Source organism: Pongo abelii, chromosome 3, assembly GCF_028885655.2.
Source record: "Pongo abelii isolate AG06213 chromosome 3, NHGRI_mPonAbe1-v2.0_pri, whole genome shotgun sequence".
In the NCBI taxonomy this organism is placed as follows: Eukaryota; Metazoa; Chordata; class Mammalia; order Primates; family Hominidae; genus Pongo; species Pongo abelii.
Window position 1 is genome coordinate 123948615 of NC_071988.2, and position 25695 is coordinate 123974309.

The 25695-nt window shown below is 38.8% G+C and overlaps 1 protein-coding gene across 1 annotated transcript in view; it reads right to left on the reverse strand.

The window, feature by feature from the left end:
- SLC39A8 (solute carrier family 39 member 8) overlaps nt 1–25695 on the reverse strand; it is a 239858-nt gene that overhangs the window by 118480 nt on the left and 95683 nt on the right. Inside the window, 1 exon segment of the mRNA NM_001131612.1 lies at nt 4998–5158. The gene's annotated coding sequence lies outside the window, so the exon portion shown is untranslated.

The following is a 25695-nucleotide window of genomic DNA, read 5'->3' on the forward strand; positions in this document are numbered from 1 at the left end:
GGTGAGCTCCACCCAGTTCAAGCTTCCCCGTGGCTTTGTTTACCTACTCAAGCCTCGGCAATGGTGGGTGCCCCTCCCCCAGGCTCACTGCCGCCTTGCAGTTTGATCTCAGACTGCCATGCTAGCAATGAGCGAGGCTCTGTGGGCGTAGGACCCTCCTAGCCAGGCACAGGACATAATCTCCTGGTCTGCCATTTGCTAAGGCCATTGGAAAAGCGCAGTATTAGGGTGGGAGTGACCCGATTTTCCAGGTGCTGTCTGTCACCCCTTTCTTTGACTAGGAAAGGGAATTCCCTGACCCCTTGAGCTTCCCAGGGGAGGCTATGCCTCACCCTGCTTCAGCTCATGCTCAGTGCACTGCACCCACTGTCCTGCACCCACTTTCTGACACTCCCCAGTGAGATGAACCTGGTACCTCAGTTGGAAATGCAGAAATCACCCGTCTTCTGCGTCGCTCACACTGGGAGCTGTAGACTGGAGCTGTTTCTATTCAGCCATCTTGGCTCCACCCCTCTCTTTTTCTTTATTAGTCTAGCTAATAGTCTGTTTTGTTAATCTTTTAAAAAAAAAACAGTTCATTGATTTTTTGAAGGGTTTTTCATGTCTCTGTCTCCTTCAGTTCTGCTCTGATCTTAGTTATTTCTTGTCTTCTGCTAGCTTTTGAATTTGTTTGCTCTTGCTTATCTAGTTCTTCTCATTTTGATGTTCAGGTGTCGATTTCAGATCTTTCTAGCTTTTGGATGTGGGTGTTTAGTGCTATAAATTTCCCTCTTAACACTGCTTTAGCTGTGTCCCAGAGATTCTGGCATGTTGTCTCTTTGTTCTCATTGGTTTCAAATAACTTCTTCATTTATGCCTTAATTTCATTATTTACCCAGTAGTCATTCAGGAGCAGGTTGTTCAATTTCCATGTAGTTGCATGGTTTTGAGTGACTTTCATAATCCTGAGTTCTAACTTGATTGCACTGTGGCCTGAGAGACTGGTATGATTTCCGTTCTTTTTTCTTTTCTTTTCTTTTTTTTTTTTTTTTTTTTCAGATGGAGTCTTGCTCCTTTGCCCGGGCTGGAGTGCAGTGGTGAGATCTCGGCTCACTGAAACCCCTGCCCCTTGGGTTCAAACGATTCTCCTGCCTCAGCCTCCTGAGTAGCTGGGATTACAGGCATGCATCACCATGCCTGGCTAATTTTTGTATTTTTCGTAGAGGCGGGGTTTCACCATGTTGGCCAGGCTGGTCTCAAACTCCTGACCTCATGATCTGCCCACCTCAGCCTCCTAAAGTGCTGGGATTACAGGTGTGAGCCACTGTGCCTGGCCAATTTCCTTTCTTTTGCATTTGCTGCGGAAGGAGTGTTTTACTTCCAGTTATGCAGTTGATTTTAGAATAAGTACTATGTGATGCTGAGAAAAATGTATATTCTGTTGATTTGAGGTGGAGATTTCTGTAGATGTCTATTAGGTCTGCTTGGTGCAGAGCTGAGTTCAATATCCTTGTTAATTTTCTGTCTCATTGATCTGTCTCATATTGACAGTGTGATGTTAAAGTCTCCCACTATTATTTTGTGGGAGCCCAAGTCTTTTTGTAGGTAGTTAAGAACTTGTTTAATGAATCTGGGTGCTCCTGTATTGGGTGCATATATATTCAGGATAGTTAGCTCTTCTCATTGCATTGATCCCTTTACCATTATTTAATGCTCTTCTTTGTCTTTTTTGATCTTTGTTGCTTTAAAGTCTGTTTTATCAGAGACTAGGATTGCAACCCCTGCTTTTTGTTTGTTTGTTTGTTTTTTGTTTTTTGTTTTTTTTTTTGCTTTCCATTTGCTTGGTAAATATTTCTCCATCCCTTTATTTTGAGCCTATGTGTGTCTCTGCATGTGAGATGGGTCTCCTGAATATAGCACACTGATGGGTCTTGACTCTTTATCCAATTTCCAATCTGTATCTTCTAATTGGGGCATGTAGCCCCTTTACGTTTATGGTTAATGTTGTTATGTGTGAATTTGATCCTGTCATCATGATGCTAGCTGGTTATTTTGCACATTAGTTGAAGCAGTTTCTTCATAGTGTCATTGATCTTTATATTTTGGTGTGTTTTTGCAGTGGCTGGTACCGGTTTTTCCTTTCCATATTTACTGCTTCCTTCAGGAGCTCTCATAAGGCAGGCCTGATGGTGACAAAATCCCTCAGCATTTTCTTGTCTGTAAAATATTTTATTTTCCCTTCATTTATGAAGCTTAGTTTGGCTGGATATGAAATTCTGGGTTGAAAATTCTTTTATTTAAGAATATTGAACATTGGCCCCCACTCTCTTCTGTCTTGTAGGGTTTCTGCAGAGTGATTCACTGTTAGTCTTTTGGGCTTCCCTTTGTAGGTAACTTGACCTTTCTCTCTGGCTGCCCTTAACATTTTTCCTTCATTTCAACCTACAGAATCTGAAGATTATGTGTCTTGGGGTTGCTCTTCTTGAGGAGTGTCTTTGTTGTGTTCTCTGTATTTCCTGGATTTGAATGTTGGCCTGTCTTGCTAGGTTGGGGAAGTTCTCCTGGATAATATCCTGAAGTGTGTTTTCCAACTTGGTTCCATTCTCCCCATCACTTTCAGGTACACCAATCAAACGTAGGTTTTGTCTTTTCACATAGTCCCATATTTCTTGGAGACTTTGTTTGTTCCTTTTCATTCTTTTTTCTCTAATCTTGTCTTTACCCCTCATTTCACTAAGTTGATCTACAGTCTCTGATATCCTTTCTTCCACTTGATCAATTTGGCTAGTGATACTTGTGTATGCTTCATGAAGTTCTTGTGCTATGTTTTTCAGCTCCATCAGGTCATTTATGTTCTTCTCTAAACTGGTTATTCTAGTTAGCAATTCCTGTAACCTGTTATCAAGGTTCTTAGCTTCCTTGCATTGGGTTAGAACATGCTCCTTTAGCTCAGAGGAGTTTGTTTTTACCCACCTTCTGAAGCCTACTTCTGTCAATTCATCAATCACCTTCTCTGTCCAGTTTTGTGCCCTTGCTGGAGAAGAGTTGCGATCATTTGGTGGAGAAGAGGCATTTTGGTTTTTGGAATTTTCAGCATTTTTGCATTCGTTTTTCCTCATCTTCATGGATTTATCTACCTTTGATCTTTGGGGCTGATTTTTGGATGGGGTTTTTGTGTGAGGGTCCTTTTTGTTGATGTTGATGTTATTGCTTTCTGTTTGTTAGTTTTCCTTCTAACAGTCAGGCCCCTCTTCGCAGATCTGCTGCAGTTTGCTGGCAGTCCACTCCAGACCCTCTTTGCCTGGGTATCACCAGTGGAGGCTGTAGAATAGCAAAGATTGCTGCCTGCTCCTTCCTCTATAAGCTTTATCCCAGAGGGGCACTGGCCTGATGCCAGTCAGAGCTCTCCTGTATGAGGTGTCTGTCAACCCCTGTTAGGAAGTATCTCCCAGTCAGGAGGCACAGGGGATCAGGGACCCACTTGAGGAGGCACTCTGTCCCTCAGCAGAGCTCAAGCACAGTGCTAGGAGATCTTTCCTTATCAGGATCCACTGCTCTCTTCAGAGCTGGCAAGCAAGAACCTTTAAGTCCACTGAAGCTGTGCCCACAGCCTCCCCTTCCCCCAGGTGCTCTGTCCCAGGGAGATGGGAGTTTTATCTATAAGCCCCTGACTGGGGTTGCTGCCTTTCTTTCAGGGATGCTCTGCCCTGTGAGGAAGAATCTAGAGAGGGAGCCTGGCCATAGTCGCTTTGCCATGCTGTGGTGAATTCTGCCCAGTCCAAACTTCCTGTCCTCCTTAGCACTGTCAGGGGAAAATTGCCTACTCAAGCCTCAGTAATGGCAGATACCTCTCCCCACACCAAGCTTTATTGTCCCAGATCGACTTCAGACTGCTGTGCTTGCAGTGAGAATTTCAAGCCAGTGCTTCTTAGCTTTCTGGGCTCTGTGAGAGTGGGACCCACTAAGCTAGACCACTTGGCTCCCTGGCTTCAGCTTCCTTTCCAGGAGAGTGAACAGTTCTGTCTCGCTGGGGTTCCAGGCACCACTGGGGTATGAAAAACACTCCTGCAGCTAGCTCAGTGTCTGCCCAAACAGCCGCCCAGTTTTGTGATTGAAACCCAGGGCCCTGGTGATGTAGGCACATGAGGGAATCTCCTGATCTGCGGATTGCAAAAACCATGGGAAAAGGGCTGGATAGCACAGTCCCTCACGGCTTCCCTTGGGTAGGGGAGGGAGGTCCCCAGCACTTTGCACTTCCTGGGTGAGGTGATGCCACACCCTGCTTCTGCTCGCCCTCCTTGGGCTGCACCCACTGCCTAACCTGTCCCAGTGAGATGAACTGGGTACTTCAGTTGGAAATGCAGAAATCACCCCTCTTCTGTGTTGGTCTCACTAGGAGCTGCAGACTAGAGCTGTTCCTATTTGGCCATCTTGCCACATCCCCGAGTATAATCTTAAAATAAGGAAAATTCCTTTAAATGTAATAATCTTGGCCCTATTTACAAACTCACTCCATTTTGTGAGTTTTCTCATTTTACCATGTTCTTATGAACATATCCTCTGACACCTACACCACACTGGCGGGGAATCACAGGTCTATGACCCAGTGTTTTGCCTAATGACAGTTTGCATGGAGAGGGCTGTGCTGAAAAAGTCAGGACCCTTTAGCCTTGTTTTCCAAAGGATGGAGAGTCAGTTTCCCAAAGTCAGCACTTCTGGGCCCTCAGAGCAGTTGGCTGGTTGCATGCTTCCTATTGTTGTTCTTCATCATTTATCATGGATGTGGAGTCATGTGAAATGTGCAAATGCTAACTCAATGTAGACAGCGAATTAGTCTTCCACAGTGACCATTTGATATGTTTATTTCCTTGAAATTCTTATACCTATTCCTATGACACAGCTATGAGGGTTGGTTCACAGACCAGATTCTCCTAGTAATACCTTTAGAGTATGGTTGACTGAGAAATCAATGACATGATGATGGAGTTCTGTCAGAGGAGGCAGGTGATGTTACTCACCAGAAATCCCAAATAGGTACTCACTGCTCCTCAACAAGAAAAGGCTCAGGACTTCCAGATCCAGTACTGTGGTCCACTGCCTCTTCTACAGGTGCTCTTCTCTGCCCAAGGCCCACAGTATCCCAAGGTTACTGTGGCTTAGATAGCATTTACCTTTATATCTGAAAGAGAGTAGAGAGTGAGAGGACATTTGTGTTGAGGTCCAGGAGTCAGACCCATCTGGGTGTTATGGGTTATTTTATGATTACTGGAAACAAAAAAGGTTTCCTTGGCACACAATATTCAGGGGGAATTCCTGATTCCTCCATCCAGCTAAATGCTCTTTCCATCAGACTAAGGCAAGTGGGGAGTCCTGGAATAATGCAAGGCTTTGATGGCAAAGTCCCTGAACATGGGGAGGGGAGTCACACACATCCCTCTCTTCCTCTCAATTTCAGGCCAAGGAAGGATAAGTCCACATTCTTCCTATCAAACTCTCACTAGAGATTAGAAATAGAGACTTTCAACTGTGCCTTGGGCATCTCCTCAGGCACTGGAGCAGATATAGCTCTGAGAAGAAAGCAGTATGGCCGCATCCTTTTATCCAGCTCCTGCTCTATAAATTGGCAAATGGAACGCATCTTTTAGTCTAGTTCTACAGAATTTACGCCAAATTAAGGAGAAATTCTTAATTATAAATGTTAAGCAAAAGTTGCAAATATGTAAGTTTAATGCCTCTGTTTAAGAGAGGCATTAATAAGAGAAGATTGATCTTTCTTCTAAGGGTACTGGCCTTTCAAGAGAAAAGTAATCTTACACAATTGATAGAAGAGGTTAGTGCTATGATAAAATTTAATACATCCATAGTGCACCATTTAAATTATTTGACTTCACTCACTGACTGCTGTTTCTGCTAAATTGTTATCTTAGATCTAAGAGTGATTTGCCATATTCTAGATAGGACTAAGTGGCCTGGTGCAAAATAACCCTGAAGTGTTCATGACTGACCCCTCAGCCCAGACAAAACCATGGAGATGCAGACCACACACCAAATTGAAGCTGACAGCGTGAGATACCTGGGATTATCACGGCCATCCAGAGAGCATCCTTCTCCATACACATAAATTTAGGCATGTGCCCTATGCCCTTTCTCCAACATGATTTTCCTCTAATCCTTGGAACCACTAGAAGACCACTAACTGCCTGACTCTCCTGTTCTCCTGACAATACCATAGATGAATTAGGAACCCGTTTTCCTAATTCTCCATGTGTTGGTTTGTTTGGACAGTTACTCTAGTGAAATCGAGTCTTGGCAACAAAAGATAGAGGGCCCAGACTAAGCAACTTGCCTATACCTGAGGACTAGAGTCACTTTTATCATGGCTCATTGACATGATACATTGACATATAACGCTCTCCTAAGACAGTTACACTCCCACCTTCTCCCTCCATTCCTATTCCTGGTAATTCCAAACCTCTCCTTCTCCTGTTCTTCACCTTCCAGATGTACTGGTTAGCACCTTCTCCTCATGGCTGAGAAACAATGGCTTACTATCCTGTTTGCCAATCCTGGTTCCACCTTCCTCCAAGTCTTTCCTCCTCATTCAGAGAATGAATATTATTGCTTCTTAGTTTTTTGGCTAAGATTAAGTGAGAATGAATGAGTGAATATTAATTTTATCTTGTACTTATTGTAGAAACTTCTATATAAAATTTTAAAGAGGACAACATTTCTGTCTCAACACCCTCTTGCCTTTGGCAACCTTTCAGACAAACATCTCAGGCTTCCATATTTTCCCTACTCTCTGCTCTAACGTAACATGATTTCCAGGAAAGATAATAAATTACTCACTGTAAGGTAAAAGGTTGCAAAGTTTATGCCTTTCCAAAGATATTTGCTTTAACACAGGACCAAAATTTCAATTTCCAATTCTGGAAATGCAACATCAGTAAGAGATCTTGGAGAAGGACAATTTTCTGATATCCTTTAAATTATACCCCTAAAAACACTGTGTTCAAATAACAACTCACTCATGGTTCATAAAATCATTTTGATGGATTAATATCAGTTTATTTTTTAATAGAATGGAAGGAAACAAATATCAATTTACATCAATTAGAGTAAGCGTAAACATTGTTTTTTAGAATTTTCATTTCTGTTTTTTATAAATGTACAACATATATATGTATATGTAATTATAAATGAAATATATAAATGCATTTCTTGTCATGATCATCATCAAAAAGTTTGAAAGTTACCTGCCCCTCACCCCTAGATCATGTTACCAAATGCTTTTGATTCCTCTTGTGCAACTTCACTAACATCCATCCCTGCTTTTCCATCCCCATCACTGTTCACAGAGGTCAGATTATTCATTTCCATTCTGAAGTTCTACAATAATCACAAAGCCTACATAACTGCTGTCTCTTACATTTTTCTGGGTGTTTACAGTCTCTAAGTCAAATTATTTCCTAATTCAAACTCTGAAATCTTTGCAAGACAAAAATCTGAATTCCTGTGCCTAGCCCTCAACCATCTGGCCCATTTTTACCTTGCCAAACCTTATCTCCTGTAGTTACCCAACTTGCCTCCAGGCATTCTTCTCCTTTCTGCACCAGATCTCTGCTCAAACCATCCTCCTCCCACTCTTTAGCTTGAAATGGCTCCCTTGCCTCATCTTCACGGCATCTTATCAGTCCCCTGAATCCTTCAAGGCCCAGCCCCATTCCCATGTCCTTCATGCCCCAGTGAATACATTCACTGACCACCCCATACTTCTGAGAAAGCCTTAAATCTTATTATTTTTAACCTTTTCACTGGTGCACATTATTGGTGTCCTCATATTTTCTGTTACTTTCTACATTCTTATCTTACCTTTCCAAGGAGATTGTAAGTTCCTTAAAAGAAAATACATCTTAAGTTTTTCTAGCTTGTTGCACTTAGAGCAAAGGTCCTCCATAAAAATGTTTTGATTGATTTTTCCTACTGTACACATGATGCTAAGGTCACTGTGACCCAATAGTTGAAAAATTGGCCATTAATTTTAAAAATACTTACTATTGTGTTTATTTTTTATTTTCCATCTTATTTCATTTTCTAAACTAATAGTTATTATCCTTAAATCACTTGTGAGCAATTAATTTTAACTTTTTAACCAACTGTACTACTACTACTACTAATAATAATAATCTTGTCTCATTTTTCTTTCTTCAACCCTCTCTGCAGGAAGTTTTAATATGAAAAATAATTTAAGTCATTAAAACAATAAATACTCTGAACTGAGGTGTAATGGGTGACCTTTATGATAGTTTCTTCTCACTAGAGAGATTGAATCACAGGTTACATAAATACTTAGAAAAGGTATCTATAGGGGGAATTCGAACATCAGATAATGATTGAACTTTGTGAATTTACCATTCCAACCTTGAAATCCTGTAATTCTAAATTCCACTTGCTGAGTAAGTAGATTCTGAACAGCCAAAAGTTGCCTGTTCCCTCCTTGCCACCTCACCTCTGAAATATGTCCTGTAATTTACTTACATTCACAATGGTTCATTAAAGTAACCATAACAAAGCTTACAGTTAATGATAAATTACAAGAAAACTAGCTCTTTAGTCTAACATTGTGTGGATTATCATTTGGATTTGTAAAAAATTATTATGTATATAGGTATTATAATATTTATTACCCTTGTCTGGGTTTACTTATATTTTAACAAAATGAATAGTTATTCTTTATATTCCTAAAGTGTTAAGATAATGGACAGCCTGAGAAATGATAACAGTGACCCCCCCACAGGAAAGACTGGGTTGAAAACACAGTGAAGATATAGCCCACATTTTATAAATCTCTGATTAAAACAGAAGAGTCATCAGTAAGATCAGTAAAAAGAAAAGGATGTCTCCTTTCATACTTCTATTCAGCATTATGCTGAAGGTTCTAGCCAAGGCAATTAAACAAGAAAAAGAAATTAAAGACATCCAAACTGAAAAGAAAAAGTAAAACTAACTCTGTTTACAAATGACATGATTTTGTATATAGAAAATCCTAAGGAATACACACATATACACACACACACAAACTATTAGAGCTAATAACTTAGTTCAGTGAGGTAACAGGACACAAGATCAATATACAAAACTCAATTATATTTCTGTACACTAGGAATGAATAATCTGAATATAAAATTAAGAAAACAATTCCATTTAAAATAACACTAAAAGGAATAAAATACTTAGAAATAAATTAAACAAAAGAGTTGCAACACTTTGTACTAAACACTACAAAACACCATTGAAACAAATTTTAAAAGGCCTAATTAAATGGAAAGACATTTTATCATCACCGGTCAGAAGACTTAATATTTTTTAAATGATGATACTCTACAAATTATCTAGAAATTCAATGAAATCCCTATCAAAATCTCAGCTGGCTTGTTTTTTGAAGAAATTGACAAGCTTATATCATAATTCATATAAAAATTCAAGGAATATAGAATAGCCCAACAATAATGAAAAATGAGGAGGAAACTTGGATGACTTATATTCCCAGATTTCAAAACTTGGCATAAGGATAGACATACAGATTAATGAAATACACTTGAGAGTTCAAACACAAACTCATACATTCATTAATGAGGTAACTAATTTTCCACAAGGGTGCCAAGACAAGTGAGTGGAGAAAGAATAGTCTTTTTCAACAAATGGTCCTGTGACAACCAGATATCCGCATGAAAAGAATGAATATGGACACCAAACTAATACCACATACAAAAATTAACTCAAAAGAGATCAAAGGCCTAAATGTCCAGCTAGGATTATAAAACTCTTAGAACATAACATCGGTATAAATCTTCATGACCTTGGATTAGACAATGGTTTCTTAGATTTAACACCTAAAGCATAAGAAAGAAGAGTGTATATACATTTGACTTCATCAAAATTAAAAACATTTTTACTTTAAAGGATACTTTTCAGAACATGAAAAGACAATTCACAGATAGAAAAAGATATTTGCAAATCATGTATTCAGTAAAGGTCTAGTATCCAGAATATATACAGAAGTTGTATGATTCAACAATAAAAAAAACAAAAACCCAATTTAAAAACGAACAAGAGCTTGAATAGACATTTATTCAAAGAAGACATACAAATGAACAATAAGTACATGAAAAGTCATTCAAGATTGTTAGTCATTAGTGTGAGTCATTGGGGGAATAAAAACCACAGTGAAATATTACTTCACAGCCACTAGGATGGCTATAATGAAAGGAGGAACAAGATGTGTCGGCAAAGGTGAAGAAACTGAAAACCTCACACATTGCTGTTGAAATGCAAAATAGTATAGCCACTTGGAAACAGTTTGTCACTTCCTCAAAGAGTTAGACATAGAGTTACCATATGACCCAGCAATTCCACTCCTGGATATATACCCCCCAAATTGAAAATGTACGTTCACAGAAAAATTGTACAGAAATGCTCAGAGCAGCATTATTCACAATAGCCAAAAAGTGGAAATAACCAAAATGTTCATCAACAGATGTCTGGATAAGCAATATCATTAGATAAATAATAAATTAGAATATCATTCAGCCATAAAAAGGGATAAATTACTGATGCTTGCCAAAACTTGGATGAACCTTGAAAACATTATGTTAGGTGAAAGAAGTCACACACAAAAGGCCACATATTGTAGGATTCTATTTATAGGAAATGACTAGAAGAGGCAGATCTCTATTGCAAGGACAAAAGGTAGATTAGTGTTTTTGCCAAGGGCTTGGGAGAATGGGGACATCGGGAGTGACTGCTTATAGGTTTGGGGTTTCTTTTTCAGTGATAAAAATATTCTGAAATTAGATAATGGTGAGGAGTACACAACCTTGTGAATATACTAAAAACTACTGAATTGTACATTTTATTTAAAGGGGCAGGTTTTATGGTATGGGAATTGTATCTTAATTCAAAAATAATGAAAAAGAAAGATCAAACTACTTACAGTAGATCAAACCACCTGTAGTTATCTGTGAACACACTTGACTTACGCTTGCAACCAGTGCTATCAAACTATCAGTGGTGTAGAACCAATTTTTTTTTCAGTTTCCTCTCAGTCTTGGACCAATACTTTTAAAAATACAATAGGAAGGAATTACTAGCAGAACAAAATGAACACACTTAAAATTACTCTGTTAAATTGCTATGAGAGTTCCTAAAGGTTTACTCTCAACTGCCGTGTTTATTTCATTATGGACTGGGTAAGAAACAGTTTGTAGACCAGCATGGGTCCATGGCCCACACTTTGAGTATCACTGTTTTAGACTATATATTCTTCAAGGACGGAGGCATGTTTTATTCACCTCTGAATCTGCTCAGGTAGTGCAAAATGGGTACAGGTAGGAAAGATTGCTCACTGGTTAAATTGAATCAATCAACCTACTTCTAATGGTAGCTTCAGCAATAAACAATTCAATCAATTCAGGCCACCAGTGTTAGAAACTTGCTAGGATCAGCTCAACTCCTAATCAATAGTGTATAGGGCCATGGGTTCATAATAACATTATGCTTCCACATTAAATGGCAAATGTGCTTTCTTCATTTCACATGTGTATACCTTACCTCCATTAAGTGGGTGGCATCATTTAAGAAATAAATAACATATAATCAAAACAAAGCCAAAAATAGAGGCAAGAATAATTTCAGCTCTCAAATGGCAAATCATTTCAGTGTTGAACTTTGATATACAATTCATAGATTATTTACAGAAAGTGCTTCCTAATGTTGCTAAGAATAGCCCTAGTTTTTTTTTGTTTTTTGTTTTTTTAAGATGGAAAACAGCGTGGAATTTGAAAAATGTTTTAAAGTTCCTTTACCTGAAATGCCAGCAATTATGCAAGTAGCTACTAGACCAAGAGAGTAAGTGTTTGCGAAACAGAGTTGAAAACTGGGCTAGGGTACCGTAACAGATTTTCTAATACCTGTTCATTATTATTGCAAAGGGCATGTGGAGCTATTATTTTAAATCCCTACACACCTATCAGCTAGTCTGAGAGGATTTTAGCTGAGAAGGCCCTGGGGACAAGATTTTTTCAGGCTTAGTTATGTTGCTGATTCTATCGGAGGCCTGAAAAAATACACTCCATTTACTTGATCACCGCCAGAGAGGAAACAAAGATTCCTATGCATGGCCCCCTTTAAAGAAGTGGAACAGTGCTATGCTAGGTACAACAGAGTCAGCCAGCCTGGAACAGGAGCCACAGCAGCTTTGCCCAGATTAGAACTGTAATTCCATGTTCCAAAATGTCTGGCCACCAAAGGACAGCCTTTTCATAGGAGTGTGTTATTTCTTTTTATTTGTTAGAGGGGATGTTATTCTACTTCCTGAATGAAATAAATAAAGTGAGATTATGTGAGTCTGGCCAACTTTATATCCTTACATATTAACACTTAATTAGGTAACTATGATTTATTATACTGCTGAAGAATTTGTAAAGCAAGTAAATGACTACATAAAGTTTCTCACATAAATATAAGGATAGAAACTTCCATAAAGATGATTTAATATACTGCATTATGTCATAGTACAGACAAACAGCAGTAATTTGTCTTGTTTTACAGAAAATTTACTGTGTGGAAAATGAGAAGTGCTGAGTTATATTAGCCAAAGAACAATTACTTATTAACGTTTTTTATAATGACAGTTTGTTTCTCCTCTGGCATATGCACACACACAAACACAGAGGGACACACACACAGTATAACTCGACAAAGAAGCCATTCCTTTAGAATGCTGGTACAATTGCTAGCATTTCAGGTAAAAGAGCTTTTCCAATATTTTTTCAAACTCCTTCCCTCTCTTTTTTAAAAAACTATGTATATAAAATTAATTGCTTGGCTTCAGAGGATGATATAGAACCAACGTATAATCTTAAAGACAGGTAAAGGGCTAGAATCAAACATTTATTTTGCCTTTCTTATATAAACTGTGCCACTAGCCAAACAAATAGAAGATAAAAAGCAGCATCTCTTTATGAAAGGTATTTCAACTAATAATTGAAAACCGAATGATAGAAATAGAACATCACCCTTTTGCAATCTGCAATGATTTAACGAATTGAGGCAAGGAGCATCAATGTCTCCTAACATCAGAAAAAGACAAACAGCCAGGAATTATAGGTCAATAAAATCAAACCTGAGTCTGATCAGGTCCCTGGATTTAGCTGCCAATTTTCGGAAATACAGAAGACAAAAGAGCATGTTGAACTTCACTATGAGGATTCAAAACAAAAATCAAAAATTCAGACTGCGGGACACTTTGTGTTAAATGCCCTAGGTTTTTCTACAGATAAACTATAAGGCAAAGAATGAAATGGAGAATAAGTCCATAGATTAAAAGACATATCAAATTTTTTAAATAGACAAAAACAATTAGAGTGTCTAATAATGCACACAAGTGATGAAACCATAAAGAAGGAAGCAACCCAGCTTGAGCAACATAGTAAGACCAGCATCTCTACAAAAGATGAAGTTAGGCAGGTGTGGTGGCACACACCTGTAGTCTCAGTTACTCGGGAGGCTGAAGTGGGGGGGTCACTTGAGTCCTGGAGGTTGAGGATGCAGTGAGCCGTGATTGCACCACTGCACTCCAGCCTGGGCAACAGAGTGAGACCCTGCCAAAAAAAATAAAGGAAGCAACTGCCGTAAGAATCAGGATAAAGGTTACATGGTTAATTTTCAAAAGAAGGACAGGTGTGATTGGGAAAGGTCACCTGGAGAAACTACTAGAATGGCTGGCAAAACTATATTTTGGCCTGGGTGGAAGTTGAAAGTGTTCAACTTCAATAATTCAAAGCCAGACAATTATTTTGTGTGGTATTTCTCGATATGTATTTTATTTCACAATAAAAAAGAAAAATATATAAGCCTTGCATGATGGTTGATACTAAGTGTCAACTTGATTGGATACAAAGTATTGATCCTGGGTGTGTCTGTGAGGGTGCTGCCAAAGGAGATTAACATTTGAGTCAGTGGGCTGGGAAAGGCAGACCCACCCTTAACCTGGGTGGGCACAATCTAATCAGCTGCCAGCATGGCTATAATATAAGCAGGCAGAAAAATGTGAAAAGAGAGACTAGCCTAGCCTCCCAGCCTACATGTTTCTCCCACGCTGGATGCTTCCTGCCCTCAAACATCAAACTCCAAGTTCTTCAGTTTTGGAACTCATACTGGCTCTCCTTGCTCCTCAGCCTGCAGATGGCCTACTGTGGGACCTTGTGATCATGTGAGTTAATACTTAATGAACTCCCTTTTACATATATATATATGTACTATGTAAGTCACCATGTAACCTAAACTGCCTATCATGAACTGGGTGCTTTCTGACCCATCTAGCCATCAAGTGGCTGGTGCATAGCAGCATTCCATCATCAAATGGAAGTGGTATATACGTCATCGGGCTCGAGCAGGTCCTGAAGGCACAAGTAAGTTACATGAGGAAGTGGCTCAAATGCCCATGGTGTCCACTCCTGCCACCCTGCCCTCCCTCCCCTAGCCTGGACCAATGGCCTCATGGGGAGTTCCCTATGATCAGTTGACAGAGGAAGAGAAGACTAGGGCCTGGTTCATAGATGGTTCTGCACGATATGCAGGCACCACTCGAAAGTGGATAGCTGCAGCATTACAGCCCCTTTCTAGGACATCCCTGAAGGACAGCGGTGAAGGGAAATCTTCCCAGTGGGCAGAACTTTGAGCAGTGCACCTGGTTGCACACTTTGCTTGGAAGGAAAAATGGCCAGATGTGTGATTATATACTGATTCATGGGCTGTTGCCTATGGTTTGGCTGGGTGGTCAGGGACTTGGAAGAAGCATGATTGGAAAATTGGTGACAAAGAAATTCGGGAAAGATGTATGTGGATGGACCTCTCTAAGTGGTCAAAAACAAGATATTTGTATGCAATGTGAGTGCTCATCAACAGGAGACCTCAGCAGAGGAGGATTTTAATAATCAAGTGAATAGGATGACCCATTCTGTGGACACCACTCAGCTTCTTTCCCCAACCACCCCTGCTGTCACCCAATAGGCCCATGAACAAAGCGGCCATAGTGGCAGGGATGGAGGTTATGAATGGGCTCAGTAACATGGACTTCTACTCACCAAGGCTGACCTGGCTACGGCCACTGATGAGTGCCCAATTTTCCAGCAGCAGAGACCAACACTGAGCCCTCGATATGGCACCATTCCTGGGGGTGATCAGCCAGCTACCTGGTGGCAGGTTGATTATACTGGACCTCTTCCATCACGGAAAGGACAGAGGTTTGTCCTCACTGGAATCGACACTTACTCTAGATATGGGTTTGCCTATCCTGCATGCAATGCTTCTGCCAAGACTACCATCCGTGGACTCACAGAATGCCTTATCCACTGTGATGATATTCCACACAGCATTGCCTCTGACCAAGGCACTCACTTTACCACTAAAGAAATGTGGCAGTGGCTTCATGCTCATAGAATTCGCTGGTCTTACCATGTTCTCCATCATCCTGAAGCAGCCAGATTGATAGAATAGTGGAATGGCCTTTTGAAGCCACAATTACAACACCAACTAAGTTACAATACTTTGCAGGGCTGGGGCAAAGTTCTCCAGAAGGTCATGTATACTCTGAATCAGCATCCAATATAAGGTACTGTTTCTCCCATAGCCAGGATTCACGGGTCCAGGATTCAAGGGGTGGAAGTGGAAGTGGTACCACTAACCAACACCCGTAGTGATCCACTAGCAACATTTTTGCTTCCTATTCTCATGACATTATGTTCTGCCAGCCCAGAGGTCTTATTTCCAGAGGGAGGAATGCTGCCACCAGGAGACACAACAAAGATCCCATTAAACTGGAAGTTAAGATTGCCACCTCTGCACTTTGGGCTCCTCCTACCTTTAAGTCAACAGGCTAAGAAGGGAGTTGCAGTGTTGGCTGGGGTGATTGACCTGGACTATCAAGATGAAATCAGTCTGCTACTCCACACAGAGGTCAGGAAGAGTATGCATGGAATACAGGAGATCCATTAGGGCATCTCTTAGTATTATCATGCTCTGTGATTAAGGTCAATGGGGAACTACAACAGCCCAATCCAGGCAGGACTACAAATGACCCAGACTCTCCAGGAATGAAAGTCTGGGTCACTCCACCAGGAAAAAAAACCATGACCTGCTGAGGTGCTTGCTGAAGGCAAAGTGAATACATAATGGGTAGTAGAAGAAGGTAGTCATCAATACCAGCTACAAACACATGACCAGTTGCAGAAACAAGGACAGTAATTATCTTATGTATCTCCTATCTCCTCCTTCTTTTGTTAAAAACATGTTTGTGCATGTATACACTTGTACTAAGAAAATATCTTCATTTTATTACTTTCTCCTTTATCATGTGACATAAGATTTATTGACTTCACATCAGCATTTAAGTATGGTTAACTTTATATAATAGTATTTGGGTTGGGGATTGGTGCATTTCCAGTTGTACGAAGGATAGTTGTATTATATTAAGTGTAATTATGAACTTATTTTCGTTTTTATTTGAAGATTATGTATGATCTCAGGAGATGTGTATGGGTTCAAGTTGACAAGGGGTGGACTTGTGATGGTTAATACTGAGTGTCAACTTGATTGGATACAAAGTATTGATCCTGGGTGTGTCTTTGAGGGTGCTGCCAAAGGAGATTAACATTTGAATCAGTGGGCTGGGAAAGGCAGACCCACCCTCAATCTGGGTGGACACAATCGAATCAGCTGCCAGCGTGGCTAGAATACAAGCAGGTAGAAGAACGTGAAAAGACTAAACTGGTTTAGCCTCCCAGCCTAAGTCTTCCTCCCTTGCTGGATGCTTTCTGCCCTCAAACATCAAACTCCAAGTTCTTCAGTTTTGCAACTCGGACTGTCTCTCTTTGCTCCTCAGCCTGCAGATTACCTATTGTGGGACCTTGTAATCATGTGAGTTAATACTTAGTAAACTTCCCTTTATATGTATAAATCTTCCATTAGTTCTGTCCCTCTAGAGAACCCTGACTAATAAACCTGTAATTTAAAACAAAATCCTGGCGAGGCGTGATAGCTCACGCCTGTAATCCCAGCACTTTGGGAGGCCAAGGTGGGAGGATCAAGAGGTCAGGAGATCGAGATCATCCTGGCCAATATAGTGAAACCCCATCTCTACTAAAAATACAAAAATTAGCTGGGCATGGTGGCGCATACCTGTAATCCCAGCTACTTGGGAGGCTGAGGCAGGAGAATTGCTTAAACCAGGGAGTCAGAGGTTGCAGTGGGCCAAGATCACATCACTGTACTCCAGCCTGGCAACAAAGTGAGACTCCGTCTCATCACTCACATGGAAAACACCACAGAGGCTCAGAGCAGTGTTTTCTCCATGTAATTTACTGTGTGATACCTTTCTCTAAAATGAGGGGCTCTTTCTTGTAAGTAGAACTTGGGTTTTTAATTCCTTTCATATCCCCAAAGTATACAGCTGAAATTGGCTCTGTGATTAGTTATCTCATTCTGAGTCACATATCAGCTTTGCTGGCAACTAAGATTATTATACAAATATTTTACAGAAATTCTGGCTAAAAGCTATATATAGTTTCTGGCTACAGATTTTGACAATACCCTGACTTCCTAGCTCCTATTCTTGTCTCCTTGCAACCAAAATGATTGTTTTTAAAAAACAAATGAAAACACTATGAGCACTTTAGGAAAAGACTTCCTAATTTCTCACAAAATGAAACATATTCAATGACCTGTCAATTTCACTCCCAGATATTTATCCAAGAGAAAAAATAGTATACACTTACACAAAGATTTGTACAAGAATGTTGAGCACGGCTTTATTCATAAACTACAGACAGCCCAAATGTCAATAGAATACATAAACTCTGGTTATGTTTATATAATAATAATAGTACTCCACAATAAAAAATAATAAAGTACTGATACATGTAACAACATGGATGAATTTTTAAAATATTATGTCGACTGCAAAACACTTTATCAATAAAGTACATTCCATATTAATATATTTATATGAAATTCTACAACAAGCTGCACTAACCAATGATGAAAAACAATCAGTATACTGGTTGCCTCTGAGGCAGTGAGTACAGAGATTGACTGGCAATGGTCACAAAGAAACTTCCTAGGGTGAAGGTTAAGGACTGTATTTTTATGGAAGTTTGAGTTGCAGAGGTGGAAATATTTGTCAAAAGTCAGCAATTTAAGCATTTCATTTTATGTAAATTTTTAATCAAAATGAAAGAACACAGGCCAGGTGTGGTGGCTCACACCTATAATCCCAGCACTTTGGAAGGCCAAGGTGTGAGGATCGCTTGAGCCCAGGAATTGAGACCAGCCTGGGCAACATGGCAAACCTCTGTCTACAAAAAATACAAAAATTAGCTGGGCATGGTGGTGCGTGCTTGTGATCCCAGCTACTCAAGAGGCTGAGGTGGGAAGATCGCCCGAACTCAGGAGGTCGAGGCTGCAGTGAGCTGAGATTGCACCACTGCACTCCAGCCTGGGCAGCAGAGTGAGAACCTGTCAAAAAAAGACAGAACCCAAAACTCTAGGTAATGATCTACACACTGAATTATTTAGGAGTAAATATACTGGAGTCTGTATATTATTTTGAAATAGATCAATCAATCTGACTGATTAATGGATAGTTAGAGGAATTAACAAATGAATAGATATGTGATAAGACAGGTTTTGTAAAATATTAACAGTAACATTGGTGAGCATACAAGTGTTCACTGTAAAAATTCTTTCCACTTTGTTGTATGCTTAAAATTACCGTAATAAAAATGTTGGGCAGGAGGAGCAAATGAGATCATATCCTTCCATATTTAGAAACCTACGGACACTTCCCATTTCATTCAGAAAAACAAAACAGAACTCCTTCTGCATGTAAGGACCTATGTAACTGGGCCCTATCTATCTCTTTACTCTCATTCCATAGCACTCTGCTACTTTGTCATTCTTTCCCAATGACCTTGGCTTTCTGTCTGTCCTTCAAGTATAACCAAGTTTGTTTGTCCTCAAAATGCCTATGTATGTGTTGTTTCTACCTGGGATGCTCCTTCTCCCAGATCTTCTCATTACTGCTCTCTTTTGGTTCCCTCTTGGCTCACCTGTAACCTCCTCAGAGGCCTTCCCTTATCAACTAATCAAGACTAACACACAAATGTCCCGATATTCATGTTGTCACTTTTGCCTGATTTGTGTTCCACATACCATTTATCTTCACTGGAATTATTCATTCATTTGTGAATTTCCTCACTTTAGAGTTCTTCCCAATACATATTATGTAATATCCCCAAGGAAATTTAGCAAGCTGCTGACATAACTGATCACCTGAGGAGTACAGCCAGTATGAAAGAAAAAAATCAAACTGAAAATAATATACCACATGAAGAATTTAAAGTCAGAACCGTAAATATCCTCAATGAAATACAGAGGGTATAAGTAATATGAACCAGGATAAAGATGTCCTAAAAGTTGAAGAAATATTATAATTGAACTAAAACAATAAATTGGGTAAATAGGATATACTACTAATGAATAAATCAATAATCTGGAAGAAAAGTTGAAGGAACTCCTCCAGAAAGTATCAGAAAAGGGTGATGGGACTGAAAATTTAAAAAAATAAGACAAAACAAAACTAAGAGATATAAAGAATAGAAGTATAAATGCCAACATCTTAAAAATAAGACTTTCAGAAAGAGAGAAAATAGCAATTTGAGGTGAAGAATTATTTCCCTTGTGGAGAAACTTAAGACTCTATGAGAAGACATTTTAAATGAATAATTAAAGTGATATCTCATGTTCTTGAACAGGGCAACTTAATTTTATAAAGTTATCAATCCTCAGCAAATTAATCTACAATTTTGAAATGATGCCAATAGAAATTCTAGTGAGATTTTATTAGGAACATGACGAAATAATCCTAAAATTGATATAGAAGAATAAATGCCCATAAATAGCTAAAACAACTTTAAAAAAAAAGAGCAAGGAGAACTTTCTTTCTGGATACTAAAATATGTAATAGTGCAAGAAAACACATTTAATAGTGCAGGAGTAGAAAGTAGAACAATGTATCAGAGTAGACAACTCAGAAGATCATTGCATACGTGAAAATTTACTACTTGATGAAAAAGGCACAAATCAATGAGGATAATAAAGACTGCTGCAGTCAACATCAATGGAAAATTAAGTCACTATATGGATAAAAGGCTTAACACCACATAAACATGGGATCACAGATGGATTGAAGACCCAGAACTGAAAGATAAAATGACATATTTTAGAGAGCTGGAGTAGGACAATATTTGTAATTCTTAGACAAAAATCCCAATAGTACAAATTATAAGGTAAAATTTGATGAATTTGATTGGATGAAAAGTAAATATGTCTTTCCAGTAAATGACATTGTAAATAAAAGTAAGCAAATAAATAGCAGATTGAAAGAAGTATGTGCAATTTGTAAAATGGATAAGGATCTAATATCTAAAATACACATGAATTCTTTAAAAACAAAAAGACACAGTTTAGTTATGAACAAAAGAAACCAAACTCATTGGTAGTTAGAGAAATTAAAATTAAAACAAGGATTGTCACTTTACCAAGAATTGTCAAAAATTAGCAAGCAGTTTACCGCCATGTTTTGACATGGATGTAGTAATATAAGAACCCCCATGCTTGGCTGGCAGTAGTGCAAACTTGTGCTGCCTTTCTGGAGAGGAATTGAACAATCATACAAGTACATAGGGACCATATACAAGAATGCTCATCACAGTATTGCCATTTTAAAAAATTGAAGACAATCTCACTGTCTTCCACCAAGTCAACAGGTAAGTACAATGTGATAGATGCCCAGTAAAAAATACTCCATGATATTTAGAAGGACCATGCTGTTTCTACACACAGTTACAGGGGTAGACTTACATCAAGAAGCTGAGTTTTAAAAAAACAAAGGATGAATGAGATAGAGTCTATAGGATAATCACATTTTTTAAAACAAACAAATAAATGGATCAAGTCCACACATAACTATTGCAGGGCCTGAGCCAAGAATGTAAATGGAGGTCCACATGTATCTATAGATTTAAAAGTGATAAATCAAGCTGAAAGATTATTAAATGCAATATTTTATCTCTTTATTTCACAAAATATCTTCCTAATGATAAAATTGGAAGACATACACAAAGATGTTTATATAGGTATGATGAAAAGTTGGCAAAATATTAGAGATGAGACTGGACTTAATCATTATTGCACACATCTGGATGTTCTGTTGATGGGCCAACAATGTTTGGCTGAGTAATTATTTAATATTACAAACTATTTCCGAGCTACCATGTGCAGCTGTTGTAAACAACATGCTAATTCACAAATCTAAGCCACAATTTGAAGAGAAATCAAGGAAATATTCACCACTGGAAACAATACTTCATTTAGCCACAGTCTATAACATTCATACTATCTCAGAGCAAAGATTTAACGAGGTAATTTGTCTTTTCTCTTACCTGTGTTTCCACTGTTCAAATCCTCCCTGTACTTCAGACGTTATCTGCCCTAATGCTGCCAACAGCACACGCACCGCCTTTCAGTGCATTTGAACTCAGAGGATACGAGCGAGATATACCGAGAAGTACTTTCCTGGGGACCCAATGAAGAGTCAGAAGAGTGAATATTGAGGGCTACAAATTATGTTGTGCCAGCCATGAACACTGGAAGGTGAGTGATAGAGTTTCCCAGGTATTCGATAATACGTTCTTGTTTTTGTATTCAGAACCCTCTAACATGGGGTCTAAGCCAAGAGCCAAAGGTCAAAGGATGACAACAGTAGGATACTTGCTAAATATATTAATAGAGCTCCTATGGGAAGAAGCTGAACAGAATTATGGAATGAGGTTAAAATGGATGAAGGAAGGAAGGAAGGAAGGAAAAAGAAAAAAAAAGAAAAGAAAAGAGCCTAATAGAATAATGACGATGGTATGCCATTGAACCAAAAAGTATTATTTATTAACTCAACCTTCTCTATCTGTGGCCAAACAAAAGAGAAAAGGGTAAAGAATTAACCAAGTAGGTAGCTCTGCGGCTCAATGGATAGGTCATTGAACTTACAGTGATGAAAAAAATGAACCAAGTATTATTTGCATTTCCAGTATTTCTTGGTAGCATTTTTTCGAACAAAATTCCAAGAGATCACAATATGAGAACCTTCCTATTTGATTTGTGCAGCATTATGTAGATCTTGCCATTTTTGCAAAAATATATATGAGTGCTTCATTAGTTTTCCTTAGTACATATCTTAGTACTTTGATATTCAAATCAATCTCTCTCCCTCTCTCTGTTTTGTTGGGTTTTTTTTTGTTTTTGTTTTTGTTTTTTTGTGAAGCAGAGTCTCACTCTATTGCCCAGGCTGGAGTGCAATGGCACCATCTCGGATCACTGCAACCTCCTCCTACCGGCTTCAAGTGATTCTCCTGCCTCAGCCTCCCAATTAGCTGGGATTACAGGTGTGCACCACTGATCCCAGCTAATTTTTGTATTTTTAGTACAGACGGGGTTTCACCATGTTGGCCAGACTAGTCTCGAACTCCTGACCTCAGGTAATCAGCCCGTCTTGGCCTCCCAAAGTGCTGGAGTTACAGGCGTGAGCCACTGCGCCCAGCCACAAGTCAATCTCTTGAAGTACTGTGTATTCCATCATCTGGGTAGATTTTCCTTTTCTATTGTTAACTGGTTTAATTATGTCTAATGTACTTTTTGCAATAAAGAGTTGAGAAGTTCAACATTGTGTTCAGTGACTGCATAAATCCATGTTTTTGCGAGACTTAGAATTTCACTTTGCAATTGGTTTGTATTTTATTGTGACATCCAAAAATCGGGAAGAGCTGATGGAGAAGGCACAAGACAGTCAGCAAAAATCCCTAGTGGTGCTAAAGGGGAAGGAAGAATAAGTGGAGATTAATCTTGTATGTAGAAGTTCATTAGTAAATATTTTCATGTCATACAGACTTTTGGTTCCTTAATGCAAATTTATGATTTGAGGACTCCCTTAATGAAATTTGGGAGCAAGCAAGAACTCCCTATATGGTTACCTCAACCTCCTTTAGTGATTATTATTAAAACTGATTGACCCAGTTGTCAGAATGTTGAATTGTGACTCTCCTTGAGCTACAAATATTGATATCCTTTAATACATGTATCTTTTATTATCAAATATAGTAATTGCAACTCTTTTCCAATATTGCTAGATCTGACAGTGAGAAGAGTTATGGTATTTTAAGTAAGATTGTCACAGAAAACACTGAAGGAAGAATTTCAGGGAACAACACAACCTAGAAAAGCAGCCAGATATATAACCGGGGCTGATCATATTGACAGCATAATCAAGGGAAGACTGTCATTTAACCTGTTCAGAAACATGGATCCAGGTTGTTAGCGGCATAAACAAATGAAAATAAAAGGAATGTATACTAGAACCACAAAAATTAAGCAACCAAGCAAACAAACAAATAAAATTCTACTAATTTATAGTTTTCAATATTTTTTAAAATTTTTGAACCCATAAAACCTGTACCAAAATTCTTTGCCTTCCCTTGGCATTCAAGTCCTACTGACCCATTGTATTTTACTCACATGTTTAGAAATTTTCTACTAGGCCAGGCGCAGTGGCTAATGCCTATAACCCCAGCATTTTGGGAGGCCGAGGGGGGCAGATTACCTGAGGTCCGGAGTTCAAGACCAGCCTGATCAACATGGAGAAACCCCATCTCAACTAAAAATGCAAAAATTAGCCGGGCGTGGTGGCACATACCTGTAATCCCAGCTTCTCGGGAGGCTGAGGCAGAAGAATCACTTGAACCCAGGAGGTGGAGGTTGCAGTGAGCTGAGATCGCGCCATTGCACGCCAGCCTGGGCAACAAAAGCAAAACTCTGCCTCAAAAAAAATTAAATTAAAAATTTTTTAAAAATCCTACTACTTAAATTATTTAGCAGCTGACTCAATTATTTAGGAGCTGACTATTCAAATAGTCAGTTGGATTTCTTGAGCTTTTTTTTACTCTTCTCTTTTATTATATGTTGGGCAATTCTGTCCTGAATTTCAGTAGGCTACAAAGAAGCAGAAAGATTAATCACTCAGTTTCAGGAAGTCTAGTAAAAGTTTTGTGAGAACAAAAGTGTATGCTATCCTCTTAGTCAGCGTTCTCCAAAGAAACAACCAACAGGATGTGCAAAGAGAGAGTGAGAGAAAGAGAGAGACTGAAGTAATAGGCTCACACAGTTGTGGAGGCTGGCAAGACCAAAATTTGTAGGGTAGGCCAATTCCCTGGAGACCCAGGGAATTGCAGTTTAAGTCTGAAGGCAATGTACTGGCTGACTTTCCACTTCTTCAGGGGTCAGTGACAGGGGTCAAGGGGAGTAATCTTTTCTTTTATGGCCTTCAACGGTTTGGATGAGGCTCATCCACAGATTATGGAGGGTAATCTGCTTTACTCTATCAGAGTCTACTAATTAAACTGTTAATCTCATCTAAAATATGTCTTTATGGAAACATCTAGAATAATGTTTGACCAAATATCTGAGTACAGTGACCTACCCAAGTTGACACAAAATATTTATCATCACAGGTATCCAATAAAATTTAGTGAAATTTAGTACTGTTTGGAAGGGCAAAGGAATTTATCTCTAGAGTCAGTTAAAGTTCAGTAGAAATCCATTACTCCCAAACCTCTATGTGACCTTAGACACTAAGCTAATGATAATTTCTTAACCTCTAAATATGGGAATAAATCTTTCTTTACTTCTTAGGATTATTGTGAGCATTAAATGATTTAATCAATATTGTTTAACACATCCTAGATGCTCAATAAATATTACCTGATTATTATTTTATTATTATTTTAAAGCATATTGAGCTTTTTTAACCTCCATATTTTATAATTGAGTTATGAAACAGATAATTGTAAGATAAATGTATATTTTATATTTTCTCCTCAAATAATATCAGCAAATTAGCACGCATTCTTTACTAGAAGAAATATCAGAATATATCAAACTCTCTCATAAGTTGGCTGCCCAGTTGTCTAGGCATTCTTATTGTAAAAGTAACATACGGTTATTACTGAAAAATAAGAAAATACAGGTAAACATAAAACACAAAATAATAAATCTCTCTTTCTACACACACACACACACACACACACACAACACACATATACACACACCAGAATACTGAATTGGAAGCTGCAACTGAAAACCCAAGATAGAAAAGATAACAGACATAAAACTGAGTTTTGAGGCAGACACTAAGATACAAATTTCAAAGGAACTATTCAAGAAGTACATGCACAACACTTAGCCTTCTTCCTGGAATGAAAGGAGAAGAGTTTGAGAGAAATTTATGAGATTTCTTTGGTGATAGCTCTTCAGATAAGAGGTCACAGTAAGCCCGCAAGTGAAAGCTGGGGCCCTGCATCACTCACTCTGCCTTTAGGCATACTAAAGGCCCAAAAGTAATTATGGTCCTTAATTAAATCCTCAATACCAAATCCCTGGATTTAGTACCTCTTTAATTGAATAGCATGCCTAGGCCAGACTAATATATGGTAACAGCCCACAGTGACAGCTATACAGACATTCATCATTTTGTGAGTGCTGCCTCTGTAGTCT